General features: G+C 37.3%; 1 protein-coding gene across 7 annotated transcripts in view; it reads right to left on the bottom strand.

Annotated features, from left to right (window-relative positions):
• TFPI (tissue factor pathway inhibitor) overlaps positions 1-25,889 on the bottom strand; it is a 244,579-nt gene that overhangs the window by 50,661 nt on the left and 168,029 nt on the right. For 2 of the 7 annotated variants that reach the window (XM_080598864.1, XM_080598860.1), the window contains exon 3: positions 11,874-11,982. The gene's annotated coding sequence lies outside the window, so the exon portion shown is untranslated. Of the gene's footprint in view, positions 1-11,873; positions 11,983-21,117; positions 21,237-23,542; positions 23,680-23,916; positions 24,386-25,889 lie in introns of those variants that run through there. The other 5 variants (XM_080598863.1, XM_080598859.1, XM_080598865.1 and 2 more) reach the window with 5 other exon arrangements.

Below are 25,889 nucleotides of genomic sequence, written 5' to 3'. Positions count from 1 at the left end.
CAGTTTTTTAATAATCGCTATGAAAGACAGTATAAATTAAAACCCACCATCATACTTTTGCACGGTTCTCTGAACCAAACCTACAAGTGGTATTTACTAATGAGATTTCCTTTTGATGCTTACTTTGTGAGGCTTTGTGATAATGCATCTTTTCATTAAACATCATCATGAAGCTGGATCAAGGGTTGAAGTCTCCCTCCACCTTCCCTGAATTAGTTCATTTTATTAAGAAAGCATGCAGAGGAGGAGGATTTTTTTATAAAGCTTGGGTGCCGTATGGAAAAGAAGATTAAAAATTACTCTATATTTCCCTTTGATCCTCTGCAATCTCTTTCCAGTACCATACAAATCTCCTCTAGATTCTGGCAGAAACTTGACAGCTTATCTGATTTCTTTACAGCACGAGGGATAACAGGGGTCATAATTTTTGCTTCCTTACATTACAAGGTAAAAAAACCTGCCCAAAGCCAAGATACAATAATACACACAGTCTGTTCTAATACAGTGGATAACTATTCTAATGTAAGCATATGCATTTATTTCATGGAATAATGCTTGTAAAAGCAAGTTGCAATTGATTGCACCTATGTTTCAAGGATGCTCTTGATACAAACTACTTTCAGTGATTCAAACAGAGAAGCGATTTCCTCCTAACACCTACACTTAGGCAGAACAAAGATTTCCAACAGTCACCAGAGCACTCTGTTGGACCAAAGAAAAATTTAGAATTTTGCAAGGATAGTCCAAGTTCTTAATCCTAGTGGAAACCTGGATTTCTTTCCCCTGAGGTAATGGTGAGTATGCCTTTTCTCCAAATGTGACATGAGGTGAGGAGGACAGGAGGCCAAGTGAATATGCACATGAACTCTGAATCAAGGTTATTGCAACCCGGTTGCCTTTTTGATATTTCAGCTGCTTAAGAATTACCTAAGAAGAAAAAAATGCTATTGGGTAAGGTGGTAATTGTCATTTGCAACCAGAATACGTTAAGAGCAGGTTTTGCCATTCAATGATAATACACAACATAAGCAATTGTGAAGATTAAGTTTATCTTAACACTACAAGTGTTTCATGAGGATTTACAATCCATTCTTTTAATGGAAAACCATCACGCTGGCACTGTGTAAATAAAACATACACTGACCTCACACATGCCAGAAGCAGCTGTTCTATTGCTGTGCCTCCCATAAGTAAAAGATACATGGGGGAGATCAGAGAACATGTATTATAATGGACCAAAACAAAAACAAAAAAATTTAATGACTTGGATTTGGGTGTATAATAACTGCTAATGAAAACTGTATCTGCCGCTAATCTGGTATTTGTGCTGCTGCTGTTTATGGCATGCATTAAGGAATGCTTAGTACAGATAATGACAAAGCAAAAATAAAACAATTAATTGAATTGTTTTGTAACTTACGTATTTCAATTAACGATAATCAAAAAAGTTTTTAAAAATGCAATGTACCACTGAAATCATGGTTTCTTTGCAAATAATAGGCAATCTCTTACAAAAACAAAACAAAACAAAACAAAAACTTTAAGCTGAATGATTTAGGAAAAACACTAAAGAAAAATGCTGGCAAACTTTTGTAAGTCATTTAGTACTATCAAAATCAAACTATTCTATACAAAAAAATTGTAAAGTTTTGCCAATGAGCGATATTTCAAACACTTTGTTATTACAAACGCAATACTGTAAAATGGAGTTTCTCAGTAAGTATTCCATGACTTTTTTATTGCTTTAAAAATATGAATGATATTAGTTATATAACCACCAATGACTTGATGCAATTTTACGCTAAAGGCAAAGGATAGCAGAGTTGCATTTTACTACTCAGAAGCACATTAAAAAGACAAACAAACCAAAACCAATTCATGTTTGACTGTAAGTAGCCTGTAGATTTTGCACAGGCTAAATGCCTAATCATATTATTTGTCTGGACTGCTGCTTTGTCATGCAGTATATGCGCCATTCTGAAAAGCATGGTCTAGCTTGCAACTGACACTTCAGATTAGATCTGAACTCAGATCAGATCATGATGGGGGGTGGGGGGGAGGGTTGGAACTGGATGAACTTTAAAGTCCTCTCCAAACCAAACCATCCTATGATTCTATGAGTTCTGCAGAAGGGGACCAAATAAACTTTATTTGCACATAAGCATAGGAATCTTGTAACTCTGCTGCTCTATCCATTTCATTTATCTGCTCCACAAAGTATAATGATGGATGATTTAGTCATAAGTGTCCCAAATAACAAACTTTCATCTCATTTTTTTTCCCCTTACTGATGAACCAACAAGAAAATATGTAGAGTGTGGATGCTTAATTAAAAAGAAGCTTGAACAGGAGACAGACTCAGAATAGGCTTATATACTGAAAGTTAAGATAAGAAAAATGAAGTTTTCAGGACTTGTTCCTTGTATGTATGTAAAATGATGCTCATTCAGGTAACAGCATTTTTAAAATTCAAGATTTTTCTTCATTTCTGTTAGTGTAGTGCAAAGTATGTAAGATGAGGTCGAATTTAATGAGAAACAAGGCAAAGCAGCCTTTGGAGTAATTAGTCATTCATAAGGAAAATATTTTGTAAACATTTGCACAAGAACATATACAATTTAATCATTTCCTCATCTTCTACTCCACCATAAGGTTTTTACCATCAAGTCCATTAGTTCATTCAGTGGTACTGGTCAGGATGCATTTTTCCAGGTTACGTCAAAATTTTAGAAATAATGAAGAACACAGGCATTATCATGACTGACTCATTCTGTTGTTTAAAACAACTTGCTGGTTTTTGAACTGTGCTTTTTGGACACAAATTACAAGCAGGTGGGTAGGCCAGCTGGAAAGAAGGAAAAAATAAAGCAGAAAGTTGCAATTGCCCAAAGCATGAGAGACATTTAAAGATGAATCCCTAGGGAGTTTTTGTATGTATTTTTGGAAATAAAAATGTTCGTGCTAAGTTAGGTCCCCAGTAAACAGTATTTTTTTCCAAAAATTTTTTTTTTTTTGCTAAACATAGTTGATTTACTCTCAAAAGAAGATCCTTAGATTTTTTACAGAGAATATTCACATTCAACTTTCTTATCAAAATCTCTCAGCTATCAATCTTTTGCTTACCAGAGACAATAGGAAAATGATTAACCAAGTATCTGTGTGAATAATGGGCTGCCAGTTCTTCCTGCTTATTGAATTAAGGGAATAATGAATTAAGTAATTTATTGAGGAAACACCTTGGCTGGGCATCAGGCATATCAAGGGGCATGTGCTTAATGCCAAATTGTAAAATAGTTTCTTGGTGATTGATTACTGCTTTTTGGTAAAAAGCATGAGACTTCACAGTGGTGAATTTAGTTACTTGCTAGTTAGTTTGAAGAAGCCTTTGTGAATATGGTGGTAGTTTTTATTGGGAGAAAAAATAAAGTCCTAAAATTGTATTTCTTCCTTCATCAGTGTATACCAACCATGTCTTGAAAAAAATCACAGAAAGGCACTGCAGCTCTGCAGTACACAGCATGGAGGAAAAACCACCCTGGGACTCTCCTCCTAGCTTGCTGATGTACCTTTTTCCCTTTGTGCTAAGGTCTGCAGGTGTCTAGAAAAAAAAAATTACTTTTTATTTCAAAATGGACCTGAAAACAGTCTGCTCAGTGTAGCTTTTTCATAAGAAAAATGAAGCCCTGCTCTACTAGAATATACACATCTAAGGTTAAACAGGAGTGTAGGTTATTGAAGACAGAATAGGATGAAAATAGTAATTGTGATTTTACTCACTGTCTGATATATGCAAAGGTTCTCTGATGTACTTTGATTTTCCAAAAGAATTAAAAAAAAAAAAAAGCTGTTTTCTCAGATTTACTTTAAAAGATTGCTTAACAGTGACACAGCAAATATTCTGTACGCGTAGTACCATTCAATCGCTGTAAAATAGTCACTTCTTCACTGAGTACATGTATTTTTGTAAAATACACATATGAAAAAACACACAAACTCCACTGTTACAGTGGCTACTTGTGAGAACATCTCTATTCCTCCAAAACAAGAGGAGTTTAAGTGGAACACTGAATATTTACCACCTCACAGGCATGGAGATACTCCAACATCAAGAGTCTATCAAGAAAAAGACAACCTTTGTTTGACATGATCTATTTTCCTAGGATAAGCAACAGATAAACAAACCTTACTGTAATTTCAACAGTAAGAATATCAAGGGATGCTTAACTTCATACTACAACTGAGTCACTTCTGACAAGCGAGAAGATGTGATGGAGGAAGAAATTATCTGATGGCTACATCTTCACCTTCTCTTTGCACGGGCACTTTTTGTTGGTGGTGGTTTGGCTGGTCAGCTTGTTTTGATTTTATTTATTTTTTTTTTTTTTAAAGTCTGAATTATAGCCATCTAAATTCCTTGAAGGGTGGACAGTAAGTCAGGTCTTAAGATATTACACTGAGAAAACTTCCATAAGAGATAGGCCTTAGCAGCCAATCAGAGAAACGGGAGAAAATAAGTAACTGAAAAGAAAAACAACTACACTGCATTGTATCTAAGCAACAGATAGTTCACTATGCCAGTATGTTAGAATTCATTTTAAAATGAGCAACATCAATAAACCACAATGAACTCTGGTGTTCAGGTGTTAAAGCCTTGCAGGGATAATACAAGGGCTTTTAATAATTGTGAATCAATTCAGGACTTCTGAATAACCAAATATTACTATGATTGATTTCAGCAAGATACAGTCATTTAAGTATGAGAACAAGCTATCCTAGCTGGTAATACCAAGTTTTACAAGACAAAATAAGCAAGAAAAATCAGAGAAGAAAATAAGCATTAATATCAGGGTAAGTATAAAGTATAACAACAAAGGAATTAAGAATTTAGCCTGTCAGTATTGTTTAATTCTGTGAAAGTACATCATGGATTTTCTTTGCATGAACAGGATTCAAAAGCAAGAACTGCACCATAGGCTTTCAAACAGCATGTGATATGAAAATTAAAGTCATTAATAAGCAATTTTATTCAGAGACAAAATGTGATATAAATGGATACAGTCTCCAGCAAAGAAAGTCAACTACCACCACGCAGAAGGTGAGCCCATGCACTGCTTTCTGCATGTCTAATGAGAAAGGCCAATCTGAAGGCCAAGAAGTTGAGTAACTCTTGTGCCCTAAAGGTCTGAAGCAAACTAAAAGGAACATTCATAACACAGGCCTTGACAACTGCAGCAGAGCTTTACAGATTTTCTTTCAATGGAATAATAAGTTGTTCATTTCCACAAACTCCACAAGACTATACAAATATGTGCATTCTATTTCAGCAATAGACAGCAGAGAACTAGGCCCACATTCCCTAAATGCTTTTTCTTTTTTTCTTTAAACAAAGGACGTCTGAACAGTGTGCTCACATCGCTGGCTATTTATGAAGAACCACATTCTTGACAAATGACCAAGCTAAAAGTTAATTTTCTTTAACTCTTTACTGAATCCTTTACACACTTCTTAAAAACATGTGCTGTGAACTTCAGTAAACATCACATTTATGAAGCCAAATCTCACTGGTTGGTGCTGGTCACTGTTAATGAGAGCCAATTACTCAAATCAGTGTTGTATCAGTTTCATTGTCTGCTATGAGTGAAGCAACATTTTTATACTATGACCAGAAAGAAATGTTTAAATTGCAAGAGACTCAATTATAGGCAAACAAATCTGTGATCAAACAACAAATAAAGAAACAACGTTGCTTGCCTGAGAAATGGGAAGATACTGACAAATCCTGCTGACACAATGCATCAGCTTGCTATTTGGAAGTGCAATATCTTAAAATATTTCTGTGTCTCCTAGTAGTCTAAAAGCCATGATAAGTTCTACAAAGCAGCTAGTATTTTAAAAGTCTCAGTAATACTGAGGCATCAAACCAGTAGCAGAACAGTCTACTTTCTGCCAAGACTCCAACACTCATCTTCCTCAGGTTCCTGGACTACAGTACAGGGTTTATAACTTAGGTCAGATCCTACAGAGGCTCCCCAGTGGGACCTCTCCTTCTCCACCCACAGAAGCATATGCTCTGAATAGGTAGCAGAGTTTAATGAAAAGGAATACTTCTGGTTTCAGTTTAAAAAGTGTCATCGTCTCGCTGGTGAATAATTGTCTTTTTTATTCTTGGTGCTGGAGTGACCGTTTAGCTGCCCCATTGCCATGTGCCCTCAGCCAGAATGTCAGCTCTGTCAGACATTTGCACTCATCCCTTAAAAAAGCAATAGCTGCTAATTCTTCCTTTAAGTTTCAGGGAATAATTTGTCTGCTTACCTACTTTTGTGTTTCTTCCTTTCTCCACTCTCTTCAATACATTTCTAAACCTGCATTTTTCTGACAGAAGCTTGAATAACACAACAGACCCTTTTATCCAACAAATAAAGTGAAATACAACAACAATAGCACAGAAGTAAAATATCTCTCAAAATAAATGATCTCGTTATATGATGCTGGAAGAACATGCACTACGACTACATGTACTACAAAGCATGAAGTTCTGCGGAGATGCTTCCTCATAACACCTGGCATGCATTTTGTTTATATTGAAAGAGATAATTCTTTTTACAGTGCTGACAATTACTTATTATTGACTATAGCATTTGACTGGGAGGAATTAATCCTTTTTTCTTCTTTTTATTATCCATTAAAGATGGAGAGATGGCAAATGTCTGTTACAGTTTATCTTCCCCAAAATTTCTCTTAAAGCTGGCAACACACTAGAAAAACATATCATATGGTTGAATTAGTGCCAGTGGAAATCCAGATCCTCATAAGAAAATTTCAGAATAGCTAATAACATAGTATGTTTAACCAGTTTAACTACAGTTTATCAGAAAGCAACACCAACACTTCACCAGATGCAATGACAGAGCAACAGTATCATTTAACCATAGACTGAAGAGTAAAATTGAAACCGTTGGGGTAAGGAAACACTGGGTTAATAGTCAGATTATTTTTGAGGGGAGTTAAGCATATTTTTACATTTCAGTAATCCACCAAAAAGTCATGGAATTAGCACACAAAAACTTGAGTAAATGTGAAGTTCATAAAACTTATGAATAACATAATAAATAACAAGCCTGGAACATTTGGAACTGCAATAAAGGTGGTTCTTTAGGAAACAAAAAGCATGGTTAAAAACAAAGAATTTCTTCCAGCTTACATCCACAGAATGAACTTATTGGGTAAAATATCTTATTATTATTTCATATACCTCAGCTGAAAATTTTCAGCTTGCAGAGTTTTCACCTGCATTTCAGATTGGCATCTGGTTTTCTTATTAAAATGCAGTCCACACTGCTAACTTCAGAATTTACCTGCAGTGTCACTGGACTTTGAAATTAACTCCAGAGCAAAATGATAAGCTTGAATTATTCACAAAAGCTCTTGATACTTGGAAAAGCAATAAACTATTAAGTAATTGGGGTCTTTTTCTTTTTTTTTTTTTTAAAGTGGCCTTTATTTTTCTGTCCATAGATCGCTTCAAGTAATTTCAATATTTAATTGACCTAAACTACCTTAGAAGTTAGGTAGTAATTTTAATTTACATCAAAATAATTTTTACAAGGTCAAGAATGAAAGCTGTAATTTTAAAGCAAGGCTTAAAACCTGGCCCAATGTACATCTATCTATATTTTAGTATTTAAACTATGTGGTGAAGATAGTATTGAAGTAAACTAAAAACCAGTAACATTATTTTATTTAAATTTAGTCTCAGGCCTAATTTGTTCTTTTGGGGCATGGAGAATCCTGTAATTCTAGGAAGCTAGCCAATAATCAAGATACAGATCAATGATCGGAAGTACATTTAAAAACACACACAGTAACACGAGCCTTCTTCTAAAATACAAACACATGAGTAGTTACAATTTCCACATATGATCTATAAATACACTGCAGATAAAATGTTACAGACTACGTATGCCTTACATTTCTGAGCAATTGATTTCAATGTTATTGTGAGCTTAATATTAGCATCACGTGTACCCTCCAGACTGTATTTATAAACAGCTATTTCTAAAGTCAAAGAATGAAGTTTTTTCTCTGTTCTGATTTTTTTTTCCATTTTTGTTCAGACAAGATTGGTTCATTCCAACACCTCTCCAAACTCAGCAATGGAGTAGTGATGTGTCAAAAGGAAAGTAAAAGTTGTTCAGATTTTCCTAATAAAAGTCAACATTTTAACCCCTGAGACTAGTAGATCCAACTGAGATAGTCATCGCCCTGAGAAAATGTTTTGTGCCTCTCCTACCACTGACAAGCTCTGAAAAAAGGAAACGCAGTCATAACCTCAAATACCTATCTGTGAGCATGTCATATTGACAGCACTGAAAGCTTGAATTTAAGGCAGATTAACACATTTCACTTGTTAAAATTCTACAGTATTGAGCAAAATCCAAAACAATAAACCCGGATGAACAGTCTATGCTGTTTCAGACTTCCAGCCTGAAGAAAAAACAGTACAAATAAGAGCATCAGTTTCACACTGAATCTCTGCATTTTCTTCTTATATTGTCAGATGTAGCATACTTGGTATTTACATCCTTTTCCATGTTTTCCACCATCCATTTTACAATTCACCAGCATCAGCAGTAAAGTGAAAGACTCAGAACACCAAACCAAGTTGCTATTCAAACTGTAAAAAGCTGCAGAAGCCCCAAAGTTATTTAAAGCAAATAGATGACATCAATACACAGAAAATGCCAACAGCAACTGTCCTCATGAAAAATGAGGAGGCAGTAGAAAAAAATCCCCCCTGGAGTTTTATTCCTTTTTTTTTCTTCTCTCTCTCTCTTTTTTTTTTTTTTTTTTTTTTAAATGAATAACCTCAGCGTGATAATCTCACACTTTCACTGCTTTTACTAAAACAATGCTGTCATTGATGAGGTCACTTAATTTGCTATCCAGCAGATATGTAGAGAGGTATGTAATAATACTGTATTGTCTGTCATCACTATCGTGGTTAAAGAAAATGATCAAAATAGAGGTGAAAACATCACAGAATTGTGTGAATTATCCTTGCTGATGGGCAAGGCCCCTGTAGTCATAAGCAGATATCTCTACCAAGAGCAATCCGCCCAATCATCAATCCCATCAGCTCCTGCGTGATATAACTGAAACACTGGCTGTGCACCAATGAAGCTAATAGGATTCCTCTACCCACATCTGAAAAAAGACTGAATTCTCAAACCCCATTAAAGTACAGCTTTCATATATGAAGCCTCAGATCTGGGCTATAAGCCAAGGTGTCTACTACGCCCTCCCACTGTTAAAAGGCTTTATGTATTCTTCTGTTGTTTGCCCAAAACCCTTGACATGACTAAATTCTGGAGAGAATATTTCCTCTGCTTTGCAATTGAACCATGCATTACAAACTTTATATTCTCTTCAGTTCCCCAAGGAGAAATGTGCAGGGTTGCTTCATTCACTAATAGATGCCAAAAAGTCCATGTTGACCATCTAATTTGACCTTTTCTTTAATTCTGACTACAGCTTTTTTTAATCTTTTCACTAAATTCAGTTACTGGCCATATGATATTTAAGATACACATCTAGTCTTGATTTAAGAACTTGAGATCATGAAGAATGTCCAATGTACTTTAACAAATACATCTTGTGGTTGACCGATGGGCTGAGGCCAACTGCATGAAGTTCAACAAGGCCAAGTGCCGGGTCCTGCATCTGGGGCGCAACAACCCCAAGCAGAGCTACAGGCTGGGAGATGAGTGGCTGGAAAGCTGCCTGGCAGAAAAGGACCTGGGAGTATTGGTTGACAGTCGGCTGAATATGAGCCAGCAGTGTGCTCAGGTGGCCAAGAAGGCCAACAGCATCCTGGCTTGCATAAGAAACAGTGTGGCCAGCAGGGCTAGGGAAGAGATTGTGCCCCTGTACTCGGCTCTGGTGAGGCCGCACCTCAAGTACTGTGTTCAGTTTTGGGCCCCTCACTACAAGAAGGACATGGAGGTGCTCGAGAGAGTCCAGAGAAGGGCAACGAAGCTGGTGAGGGGTCTGGAGAACAAGTCTTACGAGGAGCGGCTGAGGAAGCTGGGGTTTTTCAGTCTGGAGAAGAGGAGGCTCAGGGGAGACCTTATCGCTCTCTATAGGTACCTTAAAGGAGGCTGTAGCAAGGTCGGGGTTGGTCTATTCTCCCACGTGCCTGGTGACAGAACGAGGGGGAATGGGCTAAAGTTGAGCCAGGGGACGTTTACGTTGGATATTAGGAAGAACTTCTTTACTGAAAGGATTGTTAGGCATTGGAATAGGCAGCCCAGGGAAGTGGTTGAGTCACCATCCCTGGAGGTCTTTAAAAGACAGTTAGATGTAGAGCTTAGTGATATGGTTTAGTGGAGGACTTGTTAGTGTTAGGGCAGAGGTTGGACTCGGTGATCTTGGAGGTCTCTTCCAACCTAGATGATTCTGTGATTCTCCTCATCACATTAATCTTATTTTTCCAAAGAATGCACTACTGTTGGTTCCCAAAAAGGTAGCTATGTTATGAAGTCAGCTAAAAGAAACTTCTGCACCTATTCTAGATGGACAAAGTCCTTTGCAGATGACAACATAATTTTGATTGTTATTACAGCACAAATTCTATTTCACATCTCATCATTTTTTGTCCATTTCCTCCCCAGACAATGACTAGCTAATAATGTAAGTTATCAGGAATATTGTGACTGCTACTATTAGTACTATCAGAAACCGAATCATTTTTCAAAATTTTCTACCAGAAATAGAAGGGAGAGCCAGGTAAATGTGCTACCTAAAAAAAAACAAAAAACAAACAAACAAACAAAAAAAAACAACAAACAAAAGTAAAAAAAACGTAGTTAGGATTTTGTTCTGCATTTTCTACTTTTGCTAAAGTAAAAATCACTCAGAAGTCAACTGCTCAAGTAGCACTATGGCCTCAACCAGGTATTTAGGACCAATACTGTTCAGTCTAGTCCCAAATAATGTCTAAAGAACAGTTGTTTAGCTAGTTCTGTGATGGAGTAAATTGTTCCCCGTTATTAACCGGGTGATGCAGCTGACATCCTGCACAATAAAACAGACTCACTACTACCTTTCTGACGGGCATTTTACCTGGATTGGAATAAAACATTAAAGAGTAATTTTACAAAGCAATTGTTGAAAGTGAAGAGAAAAACAGATTAATGCCTTTTGCAAGTTTCAGTTGGATGCAGATTCCACAGAACCACAGAAAAAAACGACTATAGTAATTACAAAGTCATAGTGATTATAGATTTCTCAGTACAAATCTTAAGTTATAAGATTACTATATTAGAAGATACTGATGCTATGTTTTGTAAACATTCTTATTCTTAATTCAGACATTACAGTATACCTCAGTACTCATACAGTTCAAGAAAACACAAAAAGGAAATGAAGCTCTTAAAAAAACTTAGAAACAATGTGAAAGAGAAAGATAAAAGATCTATACAGTTGCTCTGTACCATAGCGTTATTAATGTTGTTCTTGGAAAAAAGTTCTCTCTCTTTAACTTTAAGTTCTCTCCCTGCAAGACTACTAAATCATGTACTACATACAGATTAATGACTACCTAAATCATCGCCAGATATGGATATGGTAAGGAAAACATTCTTTAAACATGGATATGTTTTAGAAATGGATGTTATCTACCAAGAAACAGTTTTCAGTCAGAAATGTCAGACTATTAATACTTAACCTTTTCTTGGCAATATACCAATAGAATGCAATAACCAAATCTACGCAGAAAGCCAGAAAGTAAAGACAGATGCCAGAAGTGCCAGTATCTTAGCAATTGGGTCCTTAAGTAAAGGGAGAAAATGGTCTCAGGCAAATGCTCCACTTACTAGTCTGCTTGACATTTCATCCATTTATTATATCTTCAAAACAGAGTATCAGCATCAACATGAGAGGTCTGAGGTTTCACCTGCCACAGCAGTACGAACTTCTGAAATCCTGTAAAAAAAATAAAAATCATGAAGTAGGAAACAGTTCACTAATTCAGCAAGTGTCTGTAAAGTGTTGCTCCCTACATAACACAAAATAGAAAATTCTTTCTTTCTAATAAACACTTCATTATTTCAAAGGAATACAGTTGTTGTCAGAAGTAGAACATTATTGCTCTCTGGTATATATCATACTTGGTGTATGAAGATATAACAAGAGAGTTGAATACTTAAATCTTTATCTTCCTTTAACATTATGTTTTGTGACAATCAAGCAGCCTTCTGAGTGAATTTACTGGAGAATGGAAATGGAGCAGTGCAGGTATAACTATAGAGATGGGAAGAATAGCAATGGTCAAAGCAAATGGGGCTAGCAAGACCAACACCTGCTGAGCCATCTTCTGGCAAAAGACTGGCTTCTGTTACAAGAAACTATCACAGAGTACCTTACGCATGACAGAAAGGTACATGAGATGAATAATAGCAAAGAAAAGACCGGGATTGCTAAATGAACTGAAACAGAAGCTCAGGGCCAGTAGAGATCTCTAAAGAACTAAGAATCACTTTGCAACAAGAAGTCCTGTCTGATTTGGACTAAGGTTAGGATAAGAAAAGACAAATTTAAGAGCCTCAGATTGGGCAAAAATAGGAGTTACTACAGATATTGAAGAACAGGAAAGCCCTGTCTCCTTCAAGCCCTGTCTGGCATGATTATCCGTTGTGTCACAAATGCAGGTGGGTTCAGGTGAATGCGGAATGGAGCTGCTTTAAGCAACCTGAGGACTCACAGCATCTATTTCCTACATTTCAGCTCAAGTTCAGCAGTTTCTGACACTGCCTCCTATATCTGCATAACAACTTTTTGTATCTCTTCCCTTATCACAGCTTTTATGTGCTCCAAGCTTCTCCTACTGGAGAAGATAACATACAGAATATTCCTAAAGCTAATCCTGCCACTACTTCTGCTCAGCTTATAGCCAGGTGGGCTACAGGCCTCCCGTTTCTGATATATATACATGTCGGCCAGTGCGCAAAAACAAAAAAAAAAAAAAAATTGATATGCCTTCTCAAAAGTATTTCTGCCTGAAGTGCCAGAGTTGCATGCACTATCTTCATTTGACACTGAATGGACTGTGGGAATTATATTTATTTTTCTTCCTTTGAGACAAAAACCAAGCATTTCTCTTAACCTTGTTTTACTTTCAAATCAGTTTTTTTTTTTCCTTCCTTTTATGTCTGAGGTTGTGTTTGCATTCTTCTCCAACATGAAACAGTAAGTAAAAATCCTCTAGCAACCTTCTCTAAATCGCTCTCATTCAATGTGATTTCCTCATGCACTTGATTACTCCTCTCCTATCTAACCAGAATGAATATACCCTTCTGATGTGTTCTCTGAGGCACAGATCCCTTGTTTAATTTGATTTATTGCCCTTGTGTCCTGCCTGAGTGAGAGTAAGTAAAGGTGACCCTGTGTTCACAAAGTCAGATAATAACTAGATCATGGAATAACACATGATATACTACCAATGGCCAATAGACATCACCTGGAATACTTCTTCCTTTTTCCCCATGCATCCTCACAATTTTTCCAAATGGTAGTATGACAGGACTCCATTCAGAAATATGGTGTCTGTTTCACTTGAGTTACAATACTTACTACCTTGAACGCTAGTCTGCTTAACTGGCTCAGTCATTTAAGACACACAACTTGTCACATGGTATTTTTGTGAGTGAAAAAGGGTAATGTATTGCCCACGTCTGGAAGCCTCATGTATTTTTCTGAATACAAAGCAATTTCCATAAGGTGAAAGCTTACTCGGTAGCTAAGTTAAGAACAAACAACAAAAACAACAAAAACACACACAAAAATCTTTTTCCTTTTGAACTCATTCCCATATTCAATTTAAATATTGATTATTATCTTAAAGAAATGAGAGGAAAAGAAATGAAATTCTCATTTCATTTTCTTAAGGTACACCATTCTTATTATATAGTTGATTAAAAAAAAAATTTACTTTTGATCAATACTTGTCAACACAGATATTCAGCAAGGAATAACAGAATATGGGGAAGTATTACAGATGATGAAAGAAGTAATTCTTATTTCTTGCTTGAAACAAGTGGTACTGCAGCTAGTCTGTTATGTTTTTCCATATTGTCCACACGGAATTAGAACAAAAGCATGCTCCTGCAGCATGGGAATAATATACCATGCTAGTAAGAAAAAACAACAACTTTGCAGTACTCCATGCATTACCTAGCCAAGTACAAGGTGTGCAGTATGAACCAAGGTTAAGTCAAATCCACTTAGCTGCACTTTCTAAAGATTCAGAGCACTTAAGCCTCATCAGCTGTAGCTGATGTCTTGTTTAAAGGTTATAGCAAGCTGCCCTTTCAACTCTTCCAATCCTAGACTAGAGCAGTAACTACAAATGCCAGAAGCACAGACTCAGAAAAGCCAGATGAGATATATCAATTTGTTACTTGCCTTTCAGAGAGCACCCAGTGACACATGATTGTATTAGAAAGGAATGAAATATTCCCAATGCTTTCCTGTCCCTTCATCCAGTCTGTACTGTGTCATGCACATGATGGACATGATGAGGTGGAGAAAGGAATTATTAAACAGCTTTTTATCGCTATTGGTCTCTCATGAGACCAAAATACAAATTACAGTTGAAATCTTAGGTTTAAATTAAGAGCTATGCTTCAGACAGGTTAATCAATGAAGAAATGAAAACTTTGGAAAGAGATACAATTACTAAAATTTTTACTAAGAATTAAATATCAGCCTATGGCCAACTGTACACAGCATTTGGACAACTATGGAAAAACGTACTGAACACTTGGATTTTCCCCCACGTGCAGTACAAGTCTTATAGAGGAGACAACGCAAGGTCTTGGGGATGACTCCAATTTTAGTTTGTTATAACAGATCTCTTATATTTGCTTCAAGTACAGTAGTAGGCTCATAATTGAAATAGTTGAGAAACAAAAGTTCACCTTAAGACAGTAGGACTCTCCAGTTTTGAGTATGTCAGCAACCTGTTCTTTTACTTTCCACATTCACATTCCATGTACTGAACTGTCCAACAGCACTGGTCCACTTCTAAATGTTCTTTGTTTTCATTTGAAGCACAATAACAAACATGCATGCCATTAAATTAGGAACATAAGATAGTGACTTTCTCTTCAAAGCAGTTTGATAAGAAGTGCAATATGCAGACTGGGAGATCTTTTCTTGATTTGTTTTCAGGTGTTTTATTTTTATTTATTTATTTTTTCCCCGTATTGAGTGACCTTTGCTACTAATAATATCTGTCCAGAGGGGGGAAAAAAAAAGAGTAATTTGCTCAATTCGTAATTTGCTCAATTCTTTGTGTGTTGTTAAGCAGACAATGAACTTGCAGAACAGACTAAGGGATGACAAGTTGATGGCTGTATTCTCTGTTCAGATCTGTAGAAAAATCTGGTCAATAATAATTTCTCATTCACAAACACAAGCTAGAAAGCCCAATATTCAGTTGAATTGTTTTTACCTTAGATCTAGTAATGTATTTTAAGGCTTTGGTATGCATTTTGTATGGCTTACCCAAAATATCATTTTGACATATGATTAAAAAACAGTAAATCAAAACTTGATTCAACTATATATAAATTCCAGGCAATGCATAAAATCTTAAAAATTTCTAAGCACTAACATACTAGTATGTAGTTTCTCAAAAAGTACCAAATGCATGGGTTCTTTGAATAGACATTCTCTTGAAGTCTAAGCAACCTTAGTTCTCAGATGTTTCTCAGTTAAAACAGCAATTATTGCACTGCTCTTGCCAAATGCCAACATAGGAACCACTCAATGTAAACATGAGACTGGCCCAAAAGTGTACTAGGTACTTTGAACTATCAGCCACATTTGCATAAGCAATTGTGTTTTTAATAATCAAAAACATGCTTCCAAAACTATATAATATCTGCCTATGAAAAGAAAAAGACGTTTCCACTGTGGAATATCTTCTATTTTCCTCCCAGTCCTCTGGTTGCATAGAAAGGGGAAAAACTTGCAAAAATTACTCTATTTTTGAAAATTCCATCTCATTAAACATTTCTGTCATGCTCTCTGGTGGTACGATTTCATGCTAAATATTTGCTCACTAAAACACAGTACTGTAACAGTTTATGTGACTTACAAATGAAAATTGAAAATATCTATTTGTAGCAGTAGCTGTAGGTTCATCAAAAATAGTTTCATTTTCCATAAATATGGGATCTATTTGTTAATCCTGGCCACAGATTTTAACATATTTCCTTTCAATACCTATAGGTGGTGCTGAAATACAATTGTAACTTTAAGAAGTGACAATCACAAAATAAATCTGTAACAAAGCTACCCAGGAAGACAGACGCCCTACTGGTTAAGGAGATCTGCTTCAGTGACATACAGCTGAATCAGAATTCAAATTCAAGTTCAGTTTTGGTGTTCTTCTCAGGCACTTACTACAGTTAATTTTCTTACATGGCCATGTCTTATAGCCCTGTTTCCACAACTTAAGGTGCAAAATATCAGCTTATTTTTTAGTTGTTGTAAGAGCTCAATAACAAAATAAGCAAATGCATAAATAAACTAGCTGTCATGAATATGGCATAAGTACAGAACAAACTGAACACAAACACGTTTCCCCAAGAACTTCCTTTTCAGGTTGTACATTTCATCCTGATAATTATAAATTTCACCATTTGGTATAAACTATGACAATGCAGTTACTAAAAATAGCTCTATTGGACATCAGCCCAGTTCACTGAAAAGAAACAGGACTAACTAGCTTCTCTGCAAACATATAATGGAAAACAACAAGACCTTTTGCCAGGCATAATTAACATGTGGTAGCATGATAATCAACAGCAGATGAGTCCTTAGTTTCTGGTTTCAAAGAAGAAAAAAAAAAAAAAAGAAAAAAAAAAACATATTTCCACACCAGTGATTATTTATAGAAAACAATTCTGAAGTGTTTGCAGTTATGAACATACTTCATGGTAAAAGTCATAGTTTGAGCCATTTCCTGTAATGCTAACACTTTACACGTAATTTCCAAGCTCTATGCAACAAGAAAACAAGTTAGAGGAAGAAAATAAACACCTTTTATTAATAGAGCTAGGAATTTTGTTAATTTAAGTAGGGAACAGTTTGTTAGCAAGAATTTGTAAATAATAAAATGTTTACAATGTTGGTGGATTTATTATATGCATATATACTATGTGAATACTCATGAACAAGGTTTTATATGTATCATGAAAATACAACATAAGACACAAAGAGGAAGGGACCCCTGGGTCCTTGAATCCTCACATTTGAAAAGTAGGCACAGAACCAGAGTCAAAGCACTCAGAACACCAAGCTGCCTTCACCTCCTCCTGCAACAAACCACAAGCCACAGATTTACCTTCCACCAATGCATCAAAAACCCAGGGCAAGAAATGCAAAAAACTACATTTAGCACTCAGTTAAGAAGAGAAAGAAAGAATGACCGATATTTGTGTTTCTTAAAAGAAGAGGATTTTTTTTTTAAGCTTTCCTTCAATTGATAAGTTTAGTTACTTGCAGAAAAGAGTAGAACTCATACAAAAAGGATGACTTTGCACTGGAGTTTTTCTCCAGGGTGTATACCACTCTTTCACTCAGCAAGTCCTTTTGACATAAAAATAAACCATGGTTTCTTTTTCCGCTCCACCACCAAATCCTAGATGTTAATCTCCTCCTTACATCTAGCATGAAAGTTTAAATCGAATGTAACATGATGAAAATGTAGTAAGATAGCATATTAAGACAGGTTTAAAATGAAATTGAAATTCCAGAGAGACCAGGCCACGGTTTCAGAGCTAATGCAGCCTCTTACTACAAACATGAGGGGACAACCTCCAGGCCTAATTTTCAAATGAAAAAGTAAGCAAGTATTATTAAATTTGGAAAGGTCATTGTACTGCACATAAGTAGAAAACCTGCACAGGATGAACAACTCAGCCACATCCTTTGGCAAATTATCAGTTATATTCACCCACTTCTCTTTATAAATCAATTTGTATTAGAGGGAATACTGAATATTCACTTATTCCCTTGAGAATGGAGTTTCCTCACATTAAGCGAACTGCAAGAATCCTATTGTGGGATTTCTTCCCACGCATATACAGAACAAGTTCCTTCCCTGGCTTTTTTAGCATATCCACAGCAGGAGATGCAAGGCTTAAAGGTAATGTAAACTAATGATAACTTGTTCCTTTTTCCCTACACAAATGCGTTCCCTAATGTTTCCCTGAACCTGGTGTCACATTTCAGTCACAAAAACATTACAAATTGGTAGCAGCTGAGACAAGTGCTTGAGAAAAAAACAAGAGAAAAGTGGTAAAGCTGACTAACAACTGATTGAACCTAGACAAACTTCTATAAAGCCAGAGGCAAGCCTAAAACTTAGACAGCTTAAAGCTGCAAAAATATGGACTTCCTTGTAGCAAAACCAGTTCTAAGTACATTATTGTTCTAACAACACAGAGTAGGTAGCACTAATCAGATGCGTGTTAGTTAACGTATATAATTGTTCTTAATTATGCCTCTATTAGTTTGATTATACAGGGAGTGTCAAAGGTACCACAAATGTATCATTAGATTAAATAGAGAAGCATTATTTGGCAACATTTTGATTAACTGAAGTTCTTGGGACAGGACTTAAATTCAGGTTGTACACAAGCATTACTAATGTATGCTGTGGAATGGATCTATCATTCCACATGCAGACAGCGATGCATCAGAACAGTAGACATTCGTAATGACCTATTTTATATATAAAGCTCACAACTGAATATTTTCACTAAAATCAGAACAAAACCAAAACCTAAAAGTCAATTCCAAGCCTCAATGACTCAAAAAGCTCTACAATTTGGAATATTACTATGACTGACACGGGAGAAATATTCCAGTGAATGACTCACCATTTGTTCACATAAATCTCATCTACAAGATGAGAAATTTTGCACACACACATTAAACATTTCCATAAAAGAAGTATTTGCATTTATTGAATTTCTGTTTATCTATTTCACATATACTAAAGGCTTCATAATGACCATTTCATTTTATGTTCAGTAACTTTCCAGGTTTCTCATTTTAGAGGGTTAATACATTACCCACACAGTGGTTGGTATTGTTATACACTACTTGCATAGGGCATAGAACTCTATATGTACAATTTTTGGAGAGCTGTAGAATGCAGCAATTTTGCAATTGAATGGTGAGAACCCCTCAAGAGCTAGGAAACATTACTGTAGTTTGTGCAGGCTTATCTCTACTTGCATCAACCTGAATTTAGGTCATTTTTCTCATATTACCACCTTTTCTCCCTGTAATTTTAGGTATATTTAAATAGCATATTTTAACAGTGTAGAAAAAAAGGCAAGTTTGGCTATCCATAAGACAGCTGTACGAAAATGTCACCAACTTCAGCATAAATGTGTCTGGATCCTTTATTAGAACAGAAATTAATGAAAACCAATGTTCATTTATATAGGTTGGAAATGTGGTTCAATAATGCATTTTATCATTTTGACATATAAGACAACTCTAAACTGACAGCTACATGTTCCAAATATGCCTTAAGTCTAATGCAAAAACTGGCCCTGTTTTAGTATAATATCTACAAAAATGCCTATTTGGTTTCATGAACTATTTAAGCGGCCAAGACAAACACCACACATTAGTGTGTTTCCAGTAATCTGCCAGAGCTATGTATCTCCCAGGGTTCAAAAACACATATTCAGAGACTCAGAGGAAGCTAAGTTAACCTCATAACTGTCTTACTTAACTGTCTATAAATCATCCTTTTTCTGACTTGACTCCCCTTTCAAATATCACACCTCATATGACCGACTACTCCTCATTCGGCCCATTCTATGTGTCCTACTTATCTTTGACAGGGAGTCCCTTTTTTGCATTTTTCTATGTATATGGGGGGGGGAGGAAGAAAACATCTGGAGCATATATAGCTATTCATCTGAGCATTTAAGGAGAAACAAGAAAATAACTACAACCAGATTTGAGTCATCAGCATTGAAGTGGAAATTTATCTAACCTCCCACTGTTTTTCCAATTATAGAAGAACTAGTGTTCTAATTTGTCAAGTTCTCACTGCAAGACAGCTCAGATACAATACTTCATTCACTACCTTCTTTTTCAATGTCCCCTGAAGCTGCTTGGCACTGAAGAGAACTGAAAAAAAAAATTATTCCTACTGTATGCTATACAGTATATGCATACATGTATGCTATCGGTCAGAATCTAGCCTTCGGCTCTTGCCTACCTCACATGGTGAAAAACAAAATCAAGATCACAGCTCTGTTGACACGGTTTCAAAGCTTCTTAGGACCAACTAGACATCGGTGCTGGGAAACCAGCACTGCAGCAGTGTTACAGCCATGCCTGTGTCGAGCCATTGCTCCAGACCCTGGCTGACAGACTGACTTGCCTTGACCTAAAACCCACCCCATCATTGCGGAACTTGCCTTGTGATCCTTGGGCTGTGTCTGACTCTGGTTACTCTCTCTAGACCTAATCCCAACCCTGTCTTGCTCACTCCCCAGGTTGATCTCAGACCTGCCTTATCATGACAAACTTGCTTGTGTATATGGATCCTTAACCACCCCTGGGTGCCATCCCCAGGACCTCTGTCCTTGCCTCATTCACACTGTGGGACTGTACCCTTTGTACCCAGTGAGACTGCTCCTGCCTGCCTGAAACAACCTCTCTGGTGAAACAACCTGCCTTTTCTGCTCCCTGACAGTTTTTATTACTATTATTACATATATACATATATATTATTTTTTTTTTAGGGAATGTCACATTTCACAGCTAAGATGCATGTTTCAGTCTAAATACCCTCTATCTCCAGAAGATGAATGAATGACCTGCTCTCTGCCTGCCCCCTACCTTTCTTTTGTTCCCAGCCATCACATCTTTCTGTCACACCAGCTCAACTGCTTCTTTGGCCTTCTCACTCAATTCACTAATGCTCAGCAAAGGAATCCACAAGTTTGTTCAAGGAAAGGAGAGGTGATTACCTATCCATATGGATGTGCAAGGAAAGGAAGGAGAATGGACTCTTGCCTTTTGGTGACACTGGCTCCACCACAACAGCAACTTCTTCAGTTTCCCTATTTCATAGCACATTACAGTTCTTTCATTGCCTGTGGTTAACACTTAATTCTCAACCTTGCAAATCCTCATCTACCACTATAAAAACTTTTGAAAGGCCCTGAAGAAAATACTTGCATTATACAGCTAATTGCAGTTGAAAACAAGCATAAACATGCCTTCCTACAGCAATGCAAAGGCCAAAGTTAACACTTCACTGATTGCAAAGCTGACAGCAATCTACTTAATGCCCACCCTGACCCTTTTTGTCTACTAAACTCAGTGAGTAATCACTGATCCTCTAGACTTCTGCCAGTAATTTGTTGAAATAGCCACTAGTTGAAAAGCACTAGGTGCTGCTGGTTGCTCTCTGCTAATGTACTACCTTACCAGGTGTTCATATAAATAGCCGCTTATGTAATTAACTGGAAATTACTTCGAAGTAACTGCAGTTCTCTGTAGGAAGGTATGTATGTTGCCTCTGATGGTGGGGTGGTACTCCGTAAGGCTTAATGGCATGCCTTTATTTTATTTTTTCAAATTTCAGATTGATTGACGGTATTATTCATAGCATGTGTAAAGGGATACATGTGACAGACATGTATTTTGCAGTTACAATCTTACTACTTAAGTTGTGGAAAACCAAAGAAACTATAAGAAAAGTAATGCCTAATTTTCAAGACTGAAGACTTGAAAAAAATCCATCCTCTACAAAGTTTAACTTTTCTACCAACCACAGAATCAACATGGTTCAGTGCAGAATTATTCTGTTCAATACAGAATTATTTTACCAAGTGTAAAAATTGAATTTATTAATTCAGGTATATGTTGTGAGAATTTTATTCTACCTAACATGCTAGTCTCAGAATAAAGTTTGGAGTCTGAAACCATTTTAGAGAAAACAAGCCGTGATACCTAAGCTTGCAAAGCTTCAGGCACGATTTAAGACAACTCCATAAAGAGAGAGGGGAAAAAAGTGGTCAGTCCACAGAGCTGTTGTTTGTCAGAAGCAATAGGCCAATACTTACTTATTGGTATGTGTTTTTTTGTTTGTTTTTTTAATTAAAAAAAAAATAGTGGAAGAAGAGATACCTACTGTTTCTGATGTCTGTTCCCTTCCTGTAGAGGTAGGGAAAGACAAAGGAACAGCTACTATGCAACCTTTACCCTTTAAATAACACTGTCCAGCAGAATCCACTGGAAATACGTTAAGCATCATTATCTAATCCAATCATACCATTTAGAGAAAGCTTGTAGCAGTTTTTCCATCTTTGATTTTTTTTTAATGTCTTTTGATCATAAGTGACTACAAGACAAAAGAAAAAGTCTAGACACTGTCACTTTCACAGGCTAGCCTGGAAGAGAAGGGAATTTTGTACTGCCTTTGGACCCACTATTGCCACAGAAGATAATCTTGAGCCTTATTACAGTTGCCAACATTCCACAGATAGTTTTACTACCTGCCTTGGAACTAGTAAGTCCTCTGGGCCTACTAATTCATTCTAACAATGAACCATATCCATACACAGTTTTGTTTCACGTACTTACCTTTCACATCTAGTCTTACAAAGCTAGAGACGGAAAAACTGTTTTATAAGGTAAAGTATTAAGTTGTAGCTGATGATATAACTCAAATTTTCTTCTCTCATTTGCCATTAACCCAGACTGAGGTCTGACTATTGTAGCACTGTGCTCACCAACGCAGAAGTTAATTTATACTCCAGAAGTACTGCTGACAGTGTATTTAAAACTGTTTCAATATTCATTTTTATTACTTTTTTTTTTTTAAATCCTTTTCCCCCACTAATTCATTAAATCTATAAAGGTGTTTACATGCTCAAAGCAGAGCCAGTGGAAGTTGAAGCATTTTTTCCTCATCTTCAAGGAATTTATTTGGCAGTTTACATACATGGCAAACAGATGCTGCTAGTCAAATTTATTCGCAACATACTGTGATATCTAGAAGGGTACGGAGCAGAGCTGTTTGACCTTTACCATTCCTTATCTCTTCCGCTGTACATACATTCAAATAGGAATATTAAAGAGCACTTTTTAGTACTGCAGCTACTGCTTACACCCAGTAATGAAATCACCCCTTTTCCCACCACCTTTAGCGCTTTTCTTAATAGCTTTAAAGATGTACAAAGTATTAGATACTTTGTTTCTGTAATCAGTTCATTCACAACTTTTTCCCAGTGTTACGGAATTCTGGTTTCCTATGAGAAAACAGCTTAAACTACATCTCTGAATTACTTAGAAACTTGTTTACTTGCTACCCTTATCAGTTTAGTTAAGCCATTGAACACAGCTAACAAAAAGTCTGCCATTGTGAAAAGCAGTAAATTTGCCCTTGTATTTCCCATTTTTCAGGAAGATCCCATTTCTATGCCAACCTGACCTGAGAACCAAGCACAGCACACACAGCTTCTGCTGTTTCCACCCGCCCAGCAGGCATGACTGCTCCAGCATTTCAGACCAACACTGCTCCACCTGCGTGTGTTGGGTGATGGGCAGGACTGCGCCTCTGGTGTTAATCTATAAGGGAATAGTAAAAACAACGCATTTAAATATATAAGTGTAATACTCATTTTTTTGGCCTACACAGTAAAAGCTTGACAATATGCCTGTGCTACTGGTAAATTGCTCACTCCTCCAACAATACAACGTTAACCAGAAGGGAAGGCTACCAAGTTGAAAACAACCAGAGTTTTTTAAGCTAGACAAAAAAAAAAAATTCGAAAACGAACACTGCAGAACAAACGTTCTCCTCACAAGCTAAATGCGGCGTCTCCCAAAGTCTCTCAGAAGCTCCTCGCACCCAGGCGGGCCCCGAGGGCGCCCGTTGGAACGGCCCCTCACAGAGCGGGGTGGGGGGCAGCGCCCGCCTCGCCTTACAGCCGCCCGCCGCGTGCAGGGACCAGCGGTCGCTCTCCCGTTACCGTACAGACCGTCCGGAGTCCTTTCGGGCACGAAGGGGCAGCGCTCTCAGCCTCCTCGCCACCCCCCCGTGCCGGTGCCTAACGGTGACGCCCCAGCCCGCCTCCCTCAGCACGCCGCGTCCCCTCCGAGGGACCCGGCGCAGTGTAGGCAAAGCCACGAAGCTTGTACTGAAGCGAAGGTCAGCAAAAAGCTGTCGTGACCGACGTGACGAAAGCAGCAAGTGTTAGTTACACTAGACGTGGCCGTGCGGTCTGAGAGCAAGGGGGCTGCTGATGGCCGACCTTCCCCCAAAGGCTGGGAGTGTCTCTCCCCGAGGGGGCAGGGAAATGGCCAGAGCTCAAGGGGCAAAACCTCCCCGTTCACAGAAACATCAACTCCAGCTTAGATGTAGGCTGGACCAAAGGATGAAATAATGCGCAAAGGTGAGATAAAGATCCTTTTCTGACAGGATTAATGATCATTTTTTCAAAGAATCACGGTTTAAAATGACACAAGAAGACTGCTAGATGTTTTGAAACCTTTGTCAAGGCGATGTATCTCAGAACATCCAGAAAAATGCAGCTAGTCTGTACTTCGTTTGGCTCAGTTTGGTTTGTCCAATTTTTCTCTTTTCTCCTGAGTTCTCTGAGTTTTCCAGAGTCACAATTATTTCACCTGATATGCATGTCAACATAGCAATCCACAGGGCAGTGTGATCCTGATTGTGCCACAAGGACAAGCTGGTTCTTGCAAACACATTTCAGATGACACCATTTTGCATGGCAGACTGCAGCACTCAAACGTCTGATGAATAAGTGGTAATTATACAAGTACTCTGATGACTGGATTTCATACATATCTCAGAGCTTTAATAACATATCATTAATTTAATAGTTGCAGTCAGTTTGGCTCCAATACATAGGTGGTATTCTCAGAGTGTGTTATGATTGTTTCTAATGTTCAAAGCACACTGCCATTGCTATCTGTTACAGGCCAGCTCTGCTGAGAAGTAGTCCAGTGGAGCAGGCAGTTAAATACAGTTCAGCTGAATGAGTTTCAGCCAGTTCTTGAACTAAATATTTAGACTCTGTTGAGGACATTGCATTTCCCAGATTTTCGTCACTGCCTGGGCTCGATTCTTCCTTTCTCATTCCAATTCAGAATGATCTCCAAAATTTTTGAGATAAGGGAGACACGTGCTTTGTCCACTCCCTTTCCAGCTTTCACCCTACATCCTCTTGCCCAGCCTGCAAATGAGATAAAATTCTTTGGTTCCTGGTTCTGAATAAGAGTTTTGACTTCCTCAAAAAAATACACAAATAAAAATATTTTGTTTGGGAAAACAAAACAGTTCTTTGCACGATAGAAAACTGACAAAGCCTAAACTGAATGTGGAGGATACAGCTGACTGTATGAACCCATTTCCAGAAGGAAAAGTAGAAGGCTTTGGGAAGGAACCCCTAAGTTTCCTCAGCAGGGAAAGCAGAGGAGTTTGGTAGGGAATCTCTGAGGTAACACTGTGCAGAGAGCAGAATGTTCTGAGCAGGAATAACTGAGGTAGTTTCTCTGTGTTTAGGCAGGAAATACTGACTTATCTGAGGATTGCAGAAGCATTTGGGTGATAGCTGGTGCATTACTGATATACAGTAGACAAACTGATTCGCTGGTAAAAATTTTATGAGAAATCTAAGGAATCCTCTGGTTGAACAGGTAATAGGGAACAGGTAGCCCTTAAAGGCAGAAAGGCAAGAGTAGGTGCAAAAAGAGAATGAAAACCTTTGGTGGAAAGGGGAAAGAAGATATAAGGTAGTGGGGGGGGGGGGGGG

This window comes from Anser brachyrhynchus, assembly GCF_964034855.1.
Source record: "Anser brachyrhynchus genome assembly, chromosome: 7".
Taxonomy (NCBI): domain Eukaryota; kingdom Metazoa; phylum Chordata; class Aves; order Anseriformes; family Anatidae; genus Anser; species Anser brachyrhynchus.
The sequence above is the reverse complement of the archived record's forward strand: the minus strand, read 5'-3'. Positions and strand labels throughout refer to the sequence as shown.